Source organism: Elaeis guineensis, chromosome 1, assembly GCF_000442705.2.
Source record: "Elaeis guineensis isolate ETL-2024a chromosome 1, EG11, whole genome shotgun sequence".
In the NCBI taxonomy this organism is placed as follows: Eukaryota; Viridiplantae; Streptophyta; class Magnoliopsida; order Arecales; family Arecaceae; genus Elaeis; species Elaeis guineensis.
Window position 1 is genome coordinate 80,786,786 of NC_025993.2, and position 21,702 is coordinate 80,808,487.

Genomic DNA, 21,702 nt, shown 5'->3' on the forward strand with positions numbered 1-21,702 from the left:
TTCTTTGATAAGTCTCTCTTTAAGTTAGATAAGGATGAGAAAAAGTTATAGTTAAATTAAAATTTAAAATAATTTGAATTGCAACAAACTCCAGCCCTTATCCTATCTTATCTAGTTTGTGTGATAATCATAAAAAGGTCATATTTTTGTACACCAAACTAAAAGAGCTTTTCATCATGAGATACTAGAGAGAAAGTGGGGTGAAAATTCTTCTTTGGGATGAGAGCTTTGGGTGGGTTTCATTCTTCCTTGGCATGAACAAAAGAGGAGACCGTTCTCCTCTCGAGTGACAGACCTAGAATTATTCTAGATTTTTGGGTGAGAAAAAAATTAAAGAGAAGAGAGTCTTCATCTGATTTTTCTCTATCATCCAGAATCTTCCTCTAATTCATCTTCGATATCAAAAAAATCTGAGGTAATCAAAGATGGAGATCAAGTCAGATCTACCATCAGAAGCCGACTGCGTAAGCTAGCACTTTCGTGGAGGGCTGATCGGTTGGAGGGGCTTCGTGTGGACCATCCATAGAGATCGGATGCTTGTGTGGCTGTGAGCAATCAGAGAAGACTTTCAGATGTATGTTCTCGATCATGAAGTTCCACTATCCACACTCAGGTATTGTGTTCGGAACCTTAGAAGTGGTAGATTAGATCTATTACTAAATGCTGTTTTTGGTTCACATGCTTGTCATTTTCGATTCAGATTTTTATGCATATAAATTCATATCATCAATCTATTTGTAAGAATTTTAAGATTAGATCTTATACATGTATTTATAGATTAAATAGTTTAATCTAATATTCTTTCACTGAAAAAATTTTGAAATGTATGCATGAAATCCCTGCGCATCCCAACATCTCGATCATAAAGAGAGGTCTGAGAGGATCCAGGTTCACTTACTCTCAGGATAAGACTCTCTCTCGGACTTATGTAGAACTTCTGGAGTGCACATATAAGTATATTCGCACAGATGAAGGCACTACTGACCGGCGTCAAACAAAAGGAAAAGGTCAGAAGAAAAAAATAAAAGAAAAGTGAAGCTCCAATCGAATTCAATCGGCCAGCAACTAATAAAGGAGCTTCACCCCACTGATAGAGTCTAAGGCTAAACAATTATGACAATAGGTATGACTCCTACACTCCTCTCTTTGCTCCTTGTGTGTAAATTTTGATGGAGATTGAAGGTGAGGAATACCTTCGTCACCCCCATCAATAAAGGCACCACCGAGGAGCCACGATAAGAACAAGTATTGTCGGTTCCATCACGATCATGGTCACGATACCAAATAGTACATTTAACTCAGAGATAAGATAGAAGTCCAGATTCGATGAGGCTACCTCAAAAGATTTTGACGAGACCGTCCGACTCAACCTTTTGCCGACCGACAACCTCAAGCACAACTTGAGGAAGCGATCGACAATCGACCAATGGGGGCTAATCAATATGATTTTTGGGTGACCAAAAGATCGGGAGGCAACTTTCGAAGAAGAGTCTACAAAGAAGCAATGACTTGATTATAATATAATCTATTTTTCAGAGGATGATGTTTTGAGAATATAGACTCTCCATGATGATGTTGTCGTCATTTCGACGACGATAGCAAATTATGATGCAAAAAAAATTTAAGTCAATAATAGAAGTTCAACAGATGTTTATTTTATTCAATTTTTTTTCAAATGTGACTACCGACTGACTGACTTAGAAGAGTCTCTACACCCATAGTCGGCTTTATCGAAGATGTAGTAAATATGAAAGGAGAAATTACTCTTCCACTAATTGCAGAAATAGTTTGATGATAAAGCACTGTCCTCTTGACATTCATGATTGTCCGAGTTTCATTGACTTACAATGCCATACTCAGATGATCGAGATTTAATGTGTTGAGAGCGATGTTGTCAACATATCATCTATTGATCTAATTTCCAACAAAGAGCAAAGTTGGAGAAATGCATGGGGATCAACAACTAGTCTGATGCTGCTTTGTAGTTTCTACCAAAAGCAGTAAGCCTGAAGACCCTCTATCAGTTGACAAACTAGATCAGAGAAAAAATAAAGAAAGGAGTGAACCAGCTGAGCAATTGATTTTGACCCACTAAGAGAAGATGACCCTACAAAGACAATTCAAATTGGATCGCAATTACCTGATTTGGAGTGAAAACAGTTGTGGACTTATTAAGGCAAATGCCAACATTTTTACTTGGTCGGCAACTGACATGTCAGGGATTTCTTCAGAAGTAATAACTCACTGGTTAAATATCAACCTCAAGGTTAAACCAATGAGATAGAAGAAAAAATCTTTTACCCCTAAAAGATAGAAGGTCATCAACGAAGATGTTGATAAGCTCCTCGCAGCTGGCTTCATAAGAGAGGCCAACTATCTCGATTGGTTTGTCAATATCGTAATGGTGAGAAAGGCCAATGAAAAATAATGAATCTGCATTGACTATACCAATCTGAATGAAGTTTATCTGAAAGATAGCTTTCTCTTATCAAAAATCGATCAATTAGTCGATGTGACATCGAGACATCAACTTCTGACCTTCATGGATGTCTTCGCAGGCTATAATCAAATTAGAATGACACCCAAAGATGAGGAGCATACTGCCTTCACAACCGACAAAAGCATCTATTATTAGAAAATGATGCCATTCGGTTTAAAGAATGCCAGAGCGACTTTACCTACGACTGGTCAACAGGATGTTCAAGATACAAATTGGATGTAATATGAAAGTCTACATTAACGACATGCTAGTAAAAAATATCAAAACTTTTGATCATGTTTGAAACTTAGAAAAAACCTTTGACATACTTCAACAACATTGGATGAAGCTAAATCTGATCAAGTGTCTATTCGAAGTGACTGCCAAAAATTTTTTTGAATTTCTTATGTCGCAATGAGGAATCAAGGCTAACTCAAAAAAGATAAAGACCATCATCGACATGAAGCATCCCAGCTCCAAGAAAGAAATACAATAACTCAACAGAAGAATCGCTGCACTTAGCCGATTCATCTTAAAATTGATAGAAAGATATTTGTCCTTCTTCAAGATCTTATGGCAAATGAAGGACTTCTTATGGTCGGATGAATGCCGACAGTCCTTCAAAGATCTAAAAAAATACCTGACATCTCTCCCACTACTCACAAAATTGAAGATGGGAGAAACAATGTATCTCTACTTGGCGACTTTCACAAAAGCGGTCAGTTCAGTGCTTATCCGAGAGGATGAAAATTGGATTCAACAATCAATTTACTACACCAGCAAGGTACTCTACAACACCAAAATAAGATATTCAAGAGTGGAGAAGATCATCTACACTCTGATCATATCAGTGCAATGATTTCGACCATACTTCCAAGCACATTTAATAGTGGTCTTGACGGACCAACCGTTGAAGGTAATTTTGTATTGACCAGATACCTCTGATCCGATGGCAAAATGGGCAATCAAACTCAATGAATTCGACATCTAGTATCGCCTATGACCATCAATGAAGGTCCAAATTTTAGCTGACTTTATCACCAAGTGTATTGTACCTGATGATGGATCTGATAATAAATCTGATGATAGGTCCGAACAAGTTAAGAATCCTAAGGTGGAACCTACATCAGTATGGATGTTACATGTTGATGGGGCATCCAATGCCTAAGGTAGCAGAGCCGGCTTCATCTTCACCAACTCTGAAGGGACTGTGACCGAATGTTCCCTTTGGTTTGACTTTAAAGCATCAAATAATCAAGATAAATATGAAGCCTTACTAGCTGGCTTGAAGATTACCAAGGAGCTCGACATAGACACTTTAAAAGTCTTCACTGACTCACAACTAATTACGAGACAAATCAAGGGCAAATTTGAAGTCCAAGATCCGACTATGATGAAGTACCTTCAGAAGGTGAAACATCTTATACAAATCTTCAAGTATTTCTAGATCTCGTACATTTCGAGAATAGAGAATGCCTGAGCTAATGTGTTGTCTCGACTCGCAACTATTTCATCCAACTTACTCAATCGAATATTCATTGAATATCTCGAACAACCAAGTATCGACATAGTTGATGAAGTGCTACAAATAAATAATGAACCAAATTGAATGGATCCGATCATCCAATACTTGATTGATAGGACTTTACCTATGGACCCTTTAGAAGCCAAACGACTAAGATGGATAGCTTTGCAGTATGTCTTAATGAACGGACAGCTGTATAAGAGATCATTCTCACTTTCACTGCTAAAGTGTCTGAATCCTACCGACGCTGACTATGCTCTCCAAAAAGTCCATGAAGGGATTTATGAAAATCACTTGGGGGGCAAGTTATTGGCTTACAAAATTCTATGATAAGGATATTACTGACCCACCATGAAGAAAGATGCAGCTGAGCTTGTTCGGAGGTGCAAATCATGTCAGAAATATATCAACATACAGCATCAACTGGCTAGCCAGTTGACATCGATCATTGCACTATAGTTATTAGCGCAATGGAGAATTGACATATCTGGTCCCTTCCCTCCGACACCTAGTTATAGAAAATTTTTGGTGGTTGATGTAGACTACTTTACCAAATGGATGGAAGTTAAACCCTTGGTACAGATCACTGAAGGCAAGATGGAAGACTTCATTCAGAAGTTAATCATATGTAGATTCGAATTGCTACATACTATCATTACTGACAATGGTCGATAATTCGACAATCAGAATTTCAAAGTATTTTATACGAAGCTTCATATTATGTACAAACTTACTTCTGTCGGCCATCCACAGTCTAACAGTGAGGCAGAGGTAACAAACCAAATAATTTTACATGATCTTAAAACCCGACTGAATGAAGTCAAAAGTCTCTAGATGGAAGAATTATATCCAATCTTATGGGCATATTGGATAACTCCTCACATTCGAATAGGAGAATAATCGTTCAACTTGACTTTTGGAACAAAAACAGTGATCCCAGTGGAGATTGGATCACCATCAATGAGAGTCAAATAGTATGCAGAGTCAAGTAACTCCAAATGTCGAAGAGCCAATTTGGACTTGTTCTCAGAGGTTCGACGTAAGCTCAAATTTGGACGGCTGCATACCAACAAAGAGTAGCTTAATATTACAATGCAAGGGTCAAACTAAAGGTCTTCCATCCAAGAGATTTGATTTTAAGGAAGGTTGAAGTTTCAAAACCCTTGGATCAAGAAAAATTATCTTCAAATTGGAAAAGACCTGACAGGGTGATCGAGACATTTTGCCCGGGTGCATACCGACTAAAAACTCTTGATGGAATGACTATTTCTCGGATATGGAATGCTGACAATTTGAAAATATATTATCAATGAAGTTGTCCACATATACAACACATCTGAAATAAAATGATCGAATTTTGACTTTTCTTAGATATTCAACTATCTACAAAATGATATCTGACCGATGACTAATCAGCCAAAGCATACCGACTCTGGTCGGACGACTCTACATGCCGACTCCAGTCGGCTGAATCTACATGCTGACTCTAGTCAGTTGAAGCTACATGCCGACTTACTATAGTCGGGCAAAATAACATTCCAACTCTAATTGGACAATTGCACATGCCAACTCGACTACGACCAAGCGAAACACTATGCCAACTTGACTTCGATTAAGTAGGAATTATACCGACTCAACTCCAGTTGGTCAAAGAATATTCGACTTGTCTCCGTATATCAAATACTTAAAAAAATTTATGCCTAAAGTTTAGTTGGCTGATACCCGACTAACAGGCAAAATTCTATGACTATAACTATTGATTGTCATTTAGTACATTGATTGATAGTCAGCTGTCCGATTAATACTCGACTGTATTGACAATGATCATCTACGATGAACGACACATCCAAAGAAGCAACATGCAAGGAGTTCAATAAAAGTTTTCAACACTTAGAAAAATTTTTCATTAATCAGCAAAAGAGTACAAAACTGGATCTAAAGTTTGATTGCAAAAGGAAAGTCAGACTATCGTCCGATAATAAAAGGAAAAAGACCTCAGACACTTATTCCAACTGCCAAACATTTTCTTCAGTCGCTGCATCGATCGCCACTATAGCTTTGACCCCTTGGCCTATGACTATTGCCGGTCTTGCTTCAGTCGGCGTCGGTGAGACTTTTCAGTTGAAGCTACTGCATGATCGGTCGGTTCTGCTTCTATCATCCTATCTTCAAGAGCTGGAATGGTGATGTTGCTCAAGTCGAGATCCGACTACAGTCTTTTGACGGTGTCTTTACTATCTTCGTACCCGATCCAGTAGGCCATGTTGCCGCCCTCAAGGATTTTGTTCTTGAAATCTTCAAACCCTTTGTAATCCTCGACGGCCTACTCTCACGCCCGACTGAGATCCTCCTTGGCCAACTTTGCTTCTTCCTTAACAGATGTCGACTCTGTATTGGCTAGTGCCAACCTTGCTTCGGTGGCCCAATGCTTCTCCCACTCCTCTAATTCTTTGAAGAAGTTGTCACATTCCTTTCGGGCTTTGTTGAGTGTGTGCTTCTTAATCCAATCTTCTTGGAATGTGACAAACTGTTTAGCCGACTGATCTTTGGCTTTGGCTGACTCCAATTTGGCATTTATTCAGGAGATCTCCTCTAGATATTTCTCTTCCCGCTCTGTTGCCACCTGGAGGTATTCAATGGCAGCCGCCTTCTCAGCATTCGCGGTCGAAATCTTATTACTCCATAGTCAGCGAAAGTCCACGATCTTTCGATAACCACTCTTGAATGTTGATATATCGTGTGCTAACTAAAAAGAGGAGAGAACAAGTTAGAAAAGATAATTGAAAAGCAAAATACCAACTTACACTGAGGATCATCGGGTAGAAGGATGAGAACATTTTGGACACCGTTTGACTCTTCCTGCTCTCCCTGTCAGTCGGAAGAAGTGCAGCCTCAATGAGTTGCTTGGCCAACTTCAGGTTCACCAAAGCTGGCTCATCAGCTAGAATCCAAACATTGAAGAGTGCTGTGAAGCCCGTCGATGACCCATCGTCAGTCTAGATAGCCGATACTTTCCCTTGTTCTATGGTAGGCGGCTGATCATTTGATGCAGTCATCCATTCGGGTGTTGAAGGTACCCGAGATAGTGTCGGTCCCACTTTGGTTGGTCCTGATTCGGGTATGGAAATTGTCTGAGACTCCATCGATATTGCACTGGCCGGCATTGCTTTAGCTGGTAGTGGTTCGACAACTGCAACATCATTGCCCTGATCCGGCTCAACTGGTGGAAGTACTGTCAGAGCCGACAATGTAATGACTGGCTCAATGCTAGGTCCAAGGATGACTATTGATGGAGTGTCAGTCTGGGTCATCACCGCCAACTAAGTGTCAGCCCGACTTTTCTTTGATGCCCTAGAGGGCCCCGCACTAGCTACGGGCCTCCTCTTGGTGGCAAACAGTTAGACCTCTTCCATCAAAGGTTGCCCAATAGGTCACATAGCTGCAAGCAAAAAACAAAATGATTTGGTTAAAATTTGAAGTCAGATAAAAGTAAGAAACTAAAGAGCAACATTATGCTATACCTACGATGGATGCCGAACCAAGTCTGATCGTAGAGAGCCTGCTCTGTCAACAGTTCTTTCTATAGAGAAACTTTCATGTCCTTCAGATGAAGAAAGTCTTCTCTATCAGTGAAGTTGACCTGACTATTCTAATTCGGACTTGTATTCGTATTCCCCCCAGTAGAATGAAAGCCCAAGGGTAAGGAAGAAGAAACAAAAAAAAACTGAGTCTTCCAATCATGAATGAAAGAAGGAAGATCGGTGATTAAAGATAGACCCTTCTTCGGAGAAAAAAACCACCAACCCTCGGCCTTAGGGTGGGGGCGAAGGACGAAGAAGGGTCAGAAGAGAGAAACCCAAGGCACAATCGGGACCATATGGCATAATAAGGCAAAGGTAACAAAGAGCCGAACCAAATTCGATGTGAGCTGAGCTGGACAAAGTCGATAATAGTCCAGGATATTCCTAAGGAACTCCGAAATCAAAAAATAGATGTCCGAAGATTTTCAACATAAAAAGTGATCTGATATGGAGGAGAGAAAATCACCTGCCCATCCAAACCAGACACAAACAACTGAAACTGCTCTGGGATGCAATACTGCTCCTAGAGATGGATGACTGCGGAGTCAGTCAAAGAGGAAATCTCTATGTCAGCCTAAAAAGGGAATCGCTAACCAAACCAGTCGGTCGACTATCCCGAGAAGGATTAGGGGCTCTATCTTCTCCATCCCTAACTTTAGCTTTACCCTTCCTACTGTTACTTGCCATTGATAATGGTGGAAAAGGAAAATCAAAAAGGAGCAAAAAATGGAAGAAGTGAAGGAAAGAAGAAAGCCTAACTTGAAAGCTAAGAGATGCCCAAGAAACCACAATGACAGAAGGAAGAAGGGGATTCCTAAACCCTTGAAGCTCTTAACACTTGCAGAACAGCTCTCGATTGCAGGAGAATGATGAATAAAATGGCAAGAGATTCAAAGGGAAGAAAACAACCTCATGTATATAGGACTCCTCTATGGTCGAGATGAACCCAGTCAAATCGAAGTTGTCCTAGATTTTGATACATGGCAACATTTGGATTGATTAATATTCAGACAGTTTGATGCACCTATCACCTGATCATGCCACATCACCACTATCCGCATGAATGGTTGAGGGTCAATAACAAATGGATATGTAGCGGCAATTGACTAGTCATAATCAAATCAATCAGATTGTCCGATCGCCTAACCATCTTCTCAAATCGACATCCCAATGATGGTTGCACAACTATCAAAATGATAAAACAGTTGAAAATCTTTCGATTTTTGAGAGAATCATTAATACCTATGGTCAAATTGACTGCAGAATCGAGACTTAAGATGACACATGATAACTTCCATCATCCAACGTGTCAGGCCATGTGTCAAGCTATGTGACGAGCCACCTTGAACTTGAAAGTAGGGGGCAACTATTGGAGTAATTGAATCTGCTCCCTCTAATTTAATATCAGCTTTCCGACTTATTGTCAGTCATCCCAATTATGGGTCAGTGATAGATGATGGACCGTCAAAGCCAAGTCGCCAAAAGAGGTCCGATTCAACTACAGCTTCTATGGATCTCAACACCCGACTTTTTATCGACACCAGAGGATAAATAGTCGACTATTAACCGACAAGCTGATCAACTATCGATAATATTCGATCGGCTTTTCTGGAGATACGACGTAATGGTTTGATCAACTGCATAACTACTGACTAGTCGGTATATCAAAGTTACCACCGATGATCAATCGAAATACCAACAGCACTGACATACGGTCGGTGTGCCATGCTTACTGACATAAAGTTGGCATATCAGAAACTGCGAGTGCATAAATCGTGTAACGACTACATACCACAATCATCGATGGGTATTAATTGTCCACCCTATGATCACATAGTGCCAGAATAAGTAGAACCTATGTACCTAACCATTACAAATGGTTATCAATAATTCGTTTATAAAAGAAAGATAAATGAACAGTATTGGTAAGATACTTCTGGACTGATACTCTATCAATTTTGATATTCTACTTTCTGTTCGACCACTCTCCACTGACTTAAGCATCAGAGGATTTCTGTCAACACAACTCCGATCAGTGTGGACTTCTTTTGCAGTGCTCTTCACCGACATCAGGCACTCCGGAGGATTAGCCGCAATAATAAATAAATAAATAATAATTATGAAATTGATATTGATAAATTTTATATATCAGTAATAATGAGAAAATTTCTTTCAAACAATATCCAATCATTGTAAACAACAAATTCATGAAATTCGAAGTGACAAAGAGCATGGTGTCAATCCAAATTCTCGATTGCATATAATAGTAATGGAATCAACAATAAGCAACCATCAATGACTTGGTAAACTCAAATTTAATTCACATAAGTGAGTTTTAACTATACGAGTGCAATTTTCTATTTTGTGGGCCACAATACAATCCTTTTTGCTCTCTCTTGCTCTCTTTGGGTAGTGCTTTGAAGATGCTTTTAATTCAATACTTTAATAATATGATGCTTTTCATTCTCTCTCTATTTTTAGCTAGTGCTTTTAAGATTTTTTTCAATGCTTTAATAACATAATGCTTTTCATGCATTCTCTTTATTTTCACATGGCCTACTGGAGGTTTATTTTGATCCAAATGGCATTAGTAGTTGATAATTTTATGCTTATGTGGATAGGTTAAATTGATAATCTAATTTCTCTAAGTTTCTATTTTCATATGTATATATATTAGATTGGATAATTTTTAAAAATTATTTATTTAAAAAATAATTATAGAAAAAATAAATTTTATCATATTTTGTTAGTCGAAAAATTATTTTGAAAAATAGACATCATACAAAGATTATTATTATGGCCACTAGAAATCAATCCGACAAAAATGCCATGTGGATTGATTTGCTAGAGAATTCTAACCAACAACTAAGAAACTTAGAAGGGTCAATCGAAGATCACAATATGCCTCCAAAGATGGACTACAATGGTCGCTATACTCAGATGATGATAGCTCCAACACTGATTGCTCCCGAGGAGATCATATTTGGACCTTTAGGTTGATGTTAAATCTGATCTAAAATAGCACAAAATGAAATACTTATGTAATCAGAGAGTGTCTAACAAGATTCTCTCATGCCTAAATTAGACAAACTCTTAGGAAATAGCATAAATATTATAAGAGTGGCAAAGTGATGGCACGTGCTTGGAGGGTCCCTTGAGAGTGGTTTATATAGGCAACCTAGGATCCATCCTATAAATGCAGACATATGGATTGATTATTTTTGATAGCTGATTGCATGTTTGTAGGTCTCATGCGAGCATTCTGCTTGCACATCTCATGCTCATGCTTATGAAAATCCTCACAATCATGGCTGAGGTCTCACCAACTGGGAGAAGAATTTTAAATCTCCATGTGCCTCCAGATCCACCATGTAGCAAGCTCTGACTGATTAGTTGTATTAGTTGTATATTCTAGATGTCAATTAGATCAACATATATATTTATTTTAGGACATAATTTCATATTTGACTTTTTTATTATTAATAAAATTAGATTTTTTTAATTTCATTCATATTGTGTATGTGTCCATAAATCATCTAAGAAATTAATAAGATGATGACACATATCCTCAAGAGTGAGAATTTTAGGCATGTGTCATTAGTGATTGATTCTTAAATACTCTTGATTAATAGATCATCACGAGATGATGATTCATCCGATGAGATTGGTGCATGGGCTACTTTTTTTTTAAGGATAAACAAGTCTCAAATCTACAGTGTGGAGACTTTGAAGCGAGAGTATAGGTGGTTGTTAGTGAATAAGGGTATTAAGCATGACTGATACGAAAAATTACTTGGATGTCTATTCATTCATTAGTGACTTACTTGATGTTTCAGTAGTGTGACTAATCTTTTAACCAACAATACCTTGACTATTCATAATGAGATTACTGTAGTTTGACTATACAAATACTTGATCCTTAACTATATAGGGGGTATTTGATATAGAGTGATCCATCCAAGATCAAGGATGATGTGGGTAGAGATAATGAGATCAACGTGTTTGGTTGCTCTATGGTGATCCTATACGATGGTAATTCAAATTATCTCCACTCCACAAATCACTATCCAATGTGGTGATAGAAAATCTATTCTTGAGGATAGGTATCCAACATCACTCTATCATGGTAATCTTATATTAAAATATGTTAATCAAAATACCCTCATGATGAGAGACTTTCAAAAAGAAAAAATTATTTTTTTTTGTCACCATATTTTTGTGCACACATGGGGTGGGTAGTTGAGGTGTCTTCTCCACGGAAGAGAAGGAACATGTGCGGATACATGGGGGCGTTATCTCCATGAAGGAGAAGAAAATCTTTTCTTCTCTTATCGTATTGATTAGAAAGAGAAAAAATCTATTTGATTTTGTTCTAAATTATTCTCTACCCCAATTCTCAATCTCAACTCCCAAACAAGTTGCCAGGGATATTTTTGATATTATATGGTCGGCGATCTTGAATTCTTGTAGCACACCAAATAAATAGCTTATACATATCCGGAGATCTTTAATCACTATACTATAGCAAACCAAATATAGTGTTCTTAGATCACTATAGATTAGATCATCTCAGGATTTAGATCACCAGTGATGTTGGATAACCATGGTGATCCAAATTGGGTCACCAAATACCCCCATAGATTTGTACGGTATATATTGGCTACAGTAGGTTCATTATGGAATAAGATGTGTGTCTGTATAGAATCTATCACTCTTGATAGATAAAGGAGTTGGTCCTATATAATTTATGAGACTGAGTTTAGAAGATCTTGATTAGGACAGTGTGAATAATAAAAAATAATTTCCATCATTTTCATATTAGAAACTCGAGTCAAATAAATTAAACATATGACAGATGATGAAATTTAATGAGTAATTTTATAATCTCCATCTAGTCAAAACTCATGACAGAAGGACTGTATCATATGTTAACTACACCTAAAAGTTCTTTCAATTTTCTCCTGCTAGATTGCTACTATATACTGTTAGGCATTACTAGTGGATTGTGGGATCTATGAGAATGATGTTGATGATTGATAATTCTTATTTGGGATGAGTTAGAATTATTCTAACCTATTGAAAAGAATTTCAATGATATTATAGATAAAAATCATAATATATCTCATTATCAGGTAGAATAGAACCTATGAGATCACACACATAAGAGGTTGTAATTGATCAAATGGTTGGATTATGATTTTTGAATCACGTAGGATCCGATTGCTCAAAAGATTGATATGTCAAAGGTTTGATGCATCAAAGAGTTGACGCCATTAAACCCCAAAGCACTTGGACTCCCAACAATTTTTGATCGATCAAAGGTTTGACATGCGTCAAAGTGTTTGGTGCTCAGAAGAACTTCTCACGCCCTATATGAGATCTAGTGCACAAGAGAGTCCATGCCCCAAGTTTTTCATGTAAAAGAGACTCCATGCTCCATTTATCTCCTCACATCTCATGCACCTAAGAGTTGGATGCACTAAAAGTGTTGATGCCTAAGAGTCCTTCACACCCAAGGTTTGACTGGTCAAAGAGTTTGAAATACAAAGACTTAATGCCCCAAGAGTTTTTTCTCACTAAAGAGGGAATGTTGTACAATCTCATGGTAAGGAGAAAAGCTAAAATCTTTGAGAAATATTTTCAGCAATAAGAAGTAAGAAACAAAAATCCACTATCATAAGAGAAATCTTTGCAACTAGTATCATGGTGAGATCAGAATCCATTGATCAGATCAGAATCTTATTGGATATCTATAGAGGTCAGATATTTGTATGGCTTCAAAACGATCATGAAGACATCTACGATCATCAGATTGTGGTGAAGATTTATCCAAACAAAAGTGATGATTTTGATCTCACTTTCTTTTATTAATCTTAATCTTAAAACTATAAGGGATCTAGATTTTCATATTGTTTTAAGATGAGATCTTGCATGCTTAATCGAAAAGTTATTATTATTATTTTTCTACCGCATATCTTAATTTTTTTTAATAGTGGTATCAGAGTCATCCTCATACTTTTTAAGATTAAATTTATAGATTTCAGTATTCTAGATTGTTCTTTTTGATTTTTCATGATTTTTGCTGTGATGATCAATCACAAGCAAATAGAAACATAAACTAAATGATTAATGGATCATTTAACAATATTCATAAAATATAAATTTTGTTAACTGGTTTGATCAGTCAATTTTGATCATCGATTGGATCAGATGGTTATAGTGATTTGATCACGTGATAATTATTTGAATCAATGTTAAATGATTGATCTAATACATGAATCTATCATTTTTGTTTTTCATATATAAGATACATGTGGTGATCATCATGGATTGCGATCCTTTTTGTTTTTATCTTTGTGTTGTATCGTGTGTATGGGAATCCTGTAATTTAAGGATCCATTATTACAAGTGATAGTTTTTGGGTGCCTGTGAGCATTCACCAACTAATTTAATTTGAAGACCTATGAGTCCTATTAGATTAGAGTTAAAGGGTTGTAATTAATTATTAAATTTTTATTGGGATGTATTATGTTTGGTTGCACGCCAACGATTGATCAGTTGCAAGTCTATAGCACACAACTGGCATGGATCGAGTTGAGCAAATTGTAGAAGTTGGATCAAGATATTGATCAAGATCAGATCAAAGACTTGCTCAGGATTGAATCAAAGAGTTGAAGATGATCAAATCGGCTAACATGTATGTGCTTGTACTTTTACCCTAAGACCCCGATTCCAGCTTAGTCGCTCAAGCTCGAATCCTTTACTTAGATCCATGATGATTATCGATTCTTGTTCATGTTTAATGAATTTTATTTGCATTAGATATAAATAATTAAAAATTGAGAACTAATTTTAATCTTCTCATAGATATTAAGTTGAGCAGTCTTCTGTCGTTATAGATGTGCAGACATTTTACTGATGTTGACTGGCTCGATTGGTTATAATAGTCAGTTGCATCAGAAAAATGCACCAATTTATTAGCATGAGATGTGGCAGAATAAAGATAGGATCAGACCCAATAACTGTTAGATGAGGGATCCAATGACGGCTTTGTTTCTACATTTGAATGATGGGTCAGAATTAACTAAGGAAGGAGGCGAATAATAAGGATGGCATCGGGTTGGGTTCGGGATGGATTTCTAACTATCCAAATCTAAATCTAAATATTTGATAAACTACCTAAACACTATCGACATTGGGTTCTTTTTTGCCCAAACCCATCTCAATCAGATATCACATAATTCGAGTTTATCCGATCCAAATCTAACTGAGCCACATTGAATATTTTTTTTCATTTCTATCAACTCTAAAGCCATAACGTCATTCTATAAATTATACATGTCTTAAATAAATAAAATTCAACAACACTTAGCTCCATTTCAATCAAAATAAAATTTAAATTATCTGAAGCAAATAAAATTCAACAATGCTTAGTTTAACAATATTTAGTTCTATATTCAATCTAAATAAAATTTAAATTCAATACAAATTTAACAGACCAAGATATTTAACAACAATGCTTAATTCCAACATCTCTGAAGGATTGATGGACTAATGGTGGTGTTACTACTGACTAGAGAAAGGGATGATAGGATGCTTGGTGGATGGTGGTGTAGGTATGGCCAACTGGTTGTGTGGAACTATAGGTGAGGAGGGTTTAGTTAATTAGTATGCCATTTTGTGCTTTGTGCTTGTGGGGCAGTGGCTGAAGGGAATAAGGAAAAGGAAGAATGGGGGAATGAATAAATAAATTAGGATTTAGTAACTAATAGGTGGTAATTGATAAAATATATTTAATAGAATATATATATTAAAATACTCAAATAGTTTGGGTCGGGTTTCGATCGTTAAGAATTCAGACTTTATCCAAATCTGGCCCAAACCCAGTCAATGTGTTGACTATCCAACCCAATCGGGTCAGATTGAGTCAAGTACCCATGGGTTGGGTTTTGTTGCCATCTCTAGTCAATAACCGTCAGATGAGGCCTACATGACTTAGAGACCGAAAATCACTGTAATTTATTTGAAAAACATTGGACAAGAGTTATCCATTCACTGATTTGCATGTCGTCAGTAACTGCTAGGTGAGATAGTATATTAAAATAGTATGACCGCAATATCCACTTGAAACTTTAGTCACGAAAGATTTCTGTTTCTCTATCTGAGGAGTGTAAGATGCTCAAAAAAATAGTGAGAGGCATGTTTGTTTTTAAAAAAGAATCTTAAAATAAATATTTTAAAATAATACAAAAGTCTAATTTGAATCTTTACTCTTTACACTATAAAAAATTAGCTTCTAACCCTCTTACTCGTATTCTTGAAACCAACTGACTAACCAGAACCAATTATAAAGACTGACTCAAAAACTAAAAATAATTTTAAATTTTGAGAAGTTAAGCAATGTTCTCGACCAGGATAACCTCATATTATTGAATCATCCAATGGCTGACCAAAAGAAAGCATAGAAAAAATGAATTGATGGCGACAATAAGGCTAGGTGCTATATCATGGCATCGATGTCAAATAAACTTCAATGCCAGCATGAGGATATGAAGACTGCCAAGGCTATACTAACTTATCTCATGGAGTTGTATGATGAGTAGAGCTGATAGCGCACCATAAAGTATCCAAAAGGATCTTCAAAGCTAAGATGTGTAAAGAGCAGTCTGTCCAAGATCATTGTTTGAAAATGATCAAAGACTTGGAGGAGCTTAAGAAGCTCGACATGACAATGTAAAAGGAATTGCTAGTTCATTTAATCCTACAATCGCTTCCTAATTCATATGGACAATTTATAATAAACTACCATATAAATAAGATTGACTGCACCAAAGTCGAATTGATAAACATGTTAGTCACCATTAAAGGGGCCTTGAAGGGGTCAAGGGGCATAATTCTTGCTGTGGAGCAGACTTTTTTTTTCCAAAAAAAAATCTAATTGAAAAAAGAAGAAGTCTGTGAAGAAGCAAAAGATCAAAAGCAAGCCTAAGAGGGAATCTCTTAAGAAGAAGGTCACTAACAAGATAAAGTATTTCCACTGCAACATTGATGGCCATTGAAAAAGGAACCATTTCATATATCTAGAGTTTCTAAAGAACAAGAAGCACATACTTTTGGAAGGTATGTCATATCTACTCATAATTAAAACTAACCTTATAGTTTCTTCTACTTTCAATTGGATTATAGACTCTAGTTTTATTTCAAATTATGTACTTCAATGCAGGTTCTAAAGAAAAGTAAAGGGTTGAGGGAAGGTGAAGTAACCCTACAGGTTGGCAATGAAACAAAAGTTGCTGCTGTGGCTGTGAGCATCTATCCTCTATGACTACCATCTAGTCATAGTTTGTTACTTAGATATTATTATTATGTACCTGCTACGAGCAAAAATTTGATTTCTATTTCTTTATTAACATAGGATAATTATCTTTTCAATTTTGATAAAGTCTACTGTTCCATTTATTTTAGAAATAAATTGGTTGCATGTGGATTTATGGTTGACAGTCTCTATCACTTGCATGTGGATGTATCTATGAATGTTTCTGAGTAGATAGTGAGTATCGTGGGGTCTAAGAAATTCAGAGATGAGATGAACCTGAAGTATATGTGGCACCTTAGACTTGGTTATGTTGGAGAGAAAAGAATTAGTAAATTAAAAAAAGATGGGCTTCTTGGCTTATTTAATGTTATGTCATATCTAGTTTGTAAATCTATCTTCAAGAAAAGATGATCAAACTATCCTTTATAAGATAATAAGAGAGAACCACTGAGATACTTATCCTGGTATATACTGATGTGTATAGCTCATTCGATGTGCAGGTCAGAGATGGTTATCTTTACTTCATTATCTTTATCAATGACCGTTCACGATATAGGTATGTATATATTATGAGATACAAATTTAAAGTATTTAAAAAGTTTAAAGAATTCAGATATGAAGTAGAGAAGTAAAATAAAAAACTTCTCAAGATTCTTCGATCGGATCAAGGAGGTAAATACCTTAATAGAGAGTTTCTAAACTATCTCAAGAAAAATATCATTATTTCATAATGGATTCATCCTAGAACATCTCAACTCAAATAGGTGTCAGAAGGGAAAAATCAGATCCTATTGGATATGGTTCAGTCCATGATGAGCTTCATTGATCTTCTCTTGTTTCTTTAGGGATATGCTTTGCTTACTTCAACTTACTTATTAAATAGGATTCCCTCCAAATCTGTTCCTACCATGCCATATGAGATGTGGCATGATAAAAAATCAAGTCTTGGTCATCTCAGAATTTGAGGATATCCAGCCTATGTCAAGCGACTACAGACGGACAAGTTAGAGGCTAGGTCCAAGAGGGCTCATTTCATTAGGCATTCTAAAGAGTCTTTGGGATACTACTTTTACTTCTCAGAGGATCACAATATAATTATGAGTCAATATGCTATCTTCTTAAAAAAATAGTTCATTCAAGATGGAGGTAATGAGAGAAAAATTGAGCTCGAAAAGAGAGTTTCTAAAGAGCAATGAGTTATAAAACCCATAAAACCTATTCAAGCTGAGCCATTACATGCACTACCTCCTCCATCTCATAGATTAAGTAGGATTTCAAATCCTACTGAAAGATACTTAGGTATTTTGATGGAGAATGTAGAGGAAATATTCCTCATCGGAGATAGAGAATATGGAGATGATCCCAAAATCTATGACTAGACGATATCAAATATTGACTCCGAGAAGTGGTTGGAAGCTAGGAAGTCAGAAATTGACTTAATACACTTCAATCAAGTCTAGACCTTAGTGGATCCACTAGAAGGTATAGTATCTATTGAATGTAAATGGATCTACAAAAAGAAGCTAGATTCGGATGGAAAGGTAGAGGTCTACAAGACAAGACTCATAGCAAAATGCTATAGTCAATGCAAAAGCATTGACTATCAGGAGCACATTTCACCTGTGGCTATGCTAAAATCCATCTAAATGCTGCTTGCAATTGCAGCATACCATGATTATGAGATCTGACTGATGGATATAAAAACTATCTTTCTAAATAGATATTTTGAGAAAGATATATATACATATATGAAGGAGTCTTTAGGTTTCACTTCTAGTGATGAAAATCATAAGGTATGCCAACTGCAAAGGTCTATATATAGACTGAAGCACGCATCTTGAAGTTAGAATATTCATTTAAACAATGTGATTAAATTATTTAATTTCATCAAGAATGAGGAGGAGCCATGTGTCTATAAGAAGTTCAGTGGAAGTGTTGTCACATTCCTTATATTGTACATGGATGGCATTCTCTTGATTGGAAATAATATTTCTATGTTGGCTTCGATTAAAATGTGGTTGTCTAAAGAATTCTCTATAAAAGATTTTGGAGAAGCATCCTATATTCTGGGAATAAAGATCTATAAGGATAGATCTAAGAGGATGCTAGGCCTCTCATAGAAGATATACATAGAGGAGGTGTTGAAGAGATTCAGCATGAAAAACTTCAATAGGGGACTTTTATCCCTTAGGCATGAGATTCATCTCTCCAAGAAGATATGCCCCGATACATTTGAAGAGATTCAGCACATAAGTAACACTACAGAAAATAAAGGGATTAGAAACATTCTACTAGTAGTGTTATTAAAACCGTGCCTAATAAAAATAAATGGAGTCATTTGTAACCACTTCTATTAAATAATTTTTAGGCATGTTTTCTTTCGTTCCAATAAACACTTATAGGAACGTTATCATAAAACCACTCTTAAATATAAAAAGAAATAGATTAGAAACATTTCTATATACCAATCTAGGAATATTTGAACAAAAATATTTCCATATATCTTGCCCAATTTTTTTGCTCCTAAAATTTTTCAAAATTTATGAATTTATTTTTTTTCTATGTATCAATTCAAGCCTGGATAGACTACGATGGTGTTGCAAAATTTTGAATGTGACCATTGCTCCCCTCTAAGTAGGCAAACCAAGCCGACCTCTCATATCACACGCCATCGATCTGTCACCAATTTTTGAGGAGTACATGTATGTTTGGTTTCTCTTCATCAACAGAGAAGCTCTCGAATTCTCATTACATCTTGGGATGGAGCTTTCGGGCCAATGGTGTGGCATGCTCCCTTGATCTATCTCACCTATCCCTTTCTCTGGAATCAAGATACTATTGTTGCCAAATCTCCTTCTAATAGAATATGAGTAGCTTAAACTTTACAGATACCAACCGTTACCCATAACCAGGTGGCAACCAATTTTGTAAAAGGTAAAGATGCACATGACAACATTCTACCACCTGCCTGTGATAATAGAGAGTTATGATCTCTTAACACATAGGCTTTTGCATACGATTTTTTGGAGGGGTTATAGGCTGGCCGAGTGTGGATGCTCTCCTCGCCTTATTTTGATCCTGCTGGTCCCACGCAACAAAAACAAAAAAAAAAATCCTGATCTCCCCTCCATGGCCCTCTTTATTTTTATAATAAATCCTCTCTTAAGTGCTTCCCTGTTTCCATTAAAGCTATATTTTGATCCCCTGATCCCATGCAACAGAAAATGAAAAAAAAAATATATATGATCTCTCATGCGTCTGTTTACCAAAAGATGAAAACTTCCTTCCTGGCACCCCATGATCGCATGCCTCCTCGCATTCCCCTCCTCCCATGGAAAAAAGAAAAATTTCTTCTCTCCTCTCTCTCGTGCCTTCTCGTGTGCCCTTACTCCTCTTGTGTGTGCCTCCTCGCGTTCCCCTTCTCCCACAAAAAAAAAACATTCCTTCCTTTCTTTCTCGTGTGCCTTCCTCTGTACCCACCCTTCTCTCTCATATGCCACTCGCATTCTCCCTTCTACCATAGAAAAAAATTTAAAAATCCTATCACACGCCTCCTTGTGTCTGTGGATCCCAGAAATCTCTGCTTTGCCTTCTCTATCCGGTACATTCCCAAACTTTTTACTTTCTATCTTGTGTATGTATCTTTATATTTTTTTGTTGGATTAGTGGGCTATGGTTTTTCATTTTCTTTATGGATTTTTAATTTTTCTTATTTTTCTTTAGTTAATTTTTTATTTTGGGTGAGTTGGAACCGGTCATTGTAGTCTGCCAGATATTTCACATGCACCATTCTAGTCCAAAAAAAAAAAAGCAAAAAAAGAAAATTACATCCTATGCATCCTATTTTCCCTTGTTCCTTGGCACCAGGTCCCACCATTTTCTTTCGTGCTTGTTTACATTGTTAAATGTTCCATCATATCAAGATTCCAAGTCCTGGTTAATGCATTTTGTTGGGTACAAAATACCCACGGCCGAAGTTCTCAGCGGGATTAGCCCTTGCGAGCTCAGCCCGGACCCCTACAGGAGCCGGGCTACGTCGCCAACTTCAACTGCCGGTAAGATTCCCCGAACTCCCACGAGAGATGGGCTCTGTCACAGCTCCAACCTTAAGAGGGACTCCGCCCGGACTCCTACGGGAGCCGAGCTCCATCGCCAACTTCAACTGCCGGTAAGATCCGCCCGAACTCCCACGGGAGATGGGCTCTGTCCACAGCTCCAACCTCAAGAGGGACTCCGCCCGGACTCCTACGGGAGCCGGGCTCCATCGCTAACTTCAACTGCCGATAAGATCCGCCCGAACTCCCACGGGAGATGGGCTCTGTCCACAGCTCCAACCTCAAGAGGGACTCGCCCGGACTCCTACGGGAGCCGGGCTTCATCGCCAACGTCAACCACCGGTAAGATCCGTCCGGGCTCCTACGGGAGCCGGGCTCTGCACCTGACTTTAATTGCAGGGAGGACTCCACCCGGACTCCTACGGGACGGACTCACCGACCGCACACACCTCAACCCCAGGAGGCTCCACGTCCGGACTCCTACGGGAGCGCTCCGTCCCAACATCAACTGCTGGTAAGACTTCGTCCAGACTCCTACGGGAGCCGAACTTCGCCTTTGACTTTAATTGCAGGAAGACTCACCCGGACTCCTACAGGAGCCGAGCTTCGTCCTCGACTCCAACGGCTGCAGATAGACTTCGTCCGGACTCCTACGGGAGCCGACTCCGCCCACGACTTCAACTGCAAGTAGACTTCGTCCAGACTCCTACGGGAGTTGAACTTCGCCTTTGACTTTAATTGCAGGA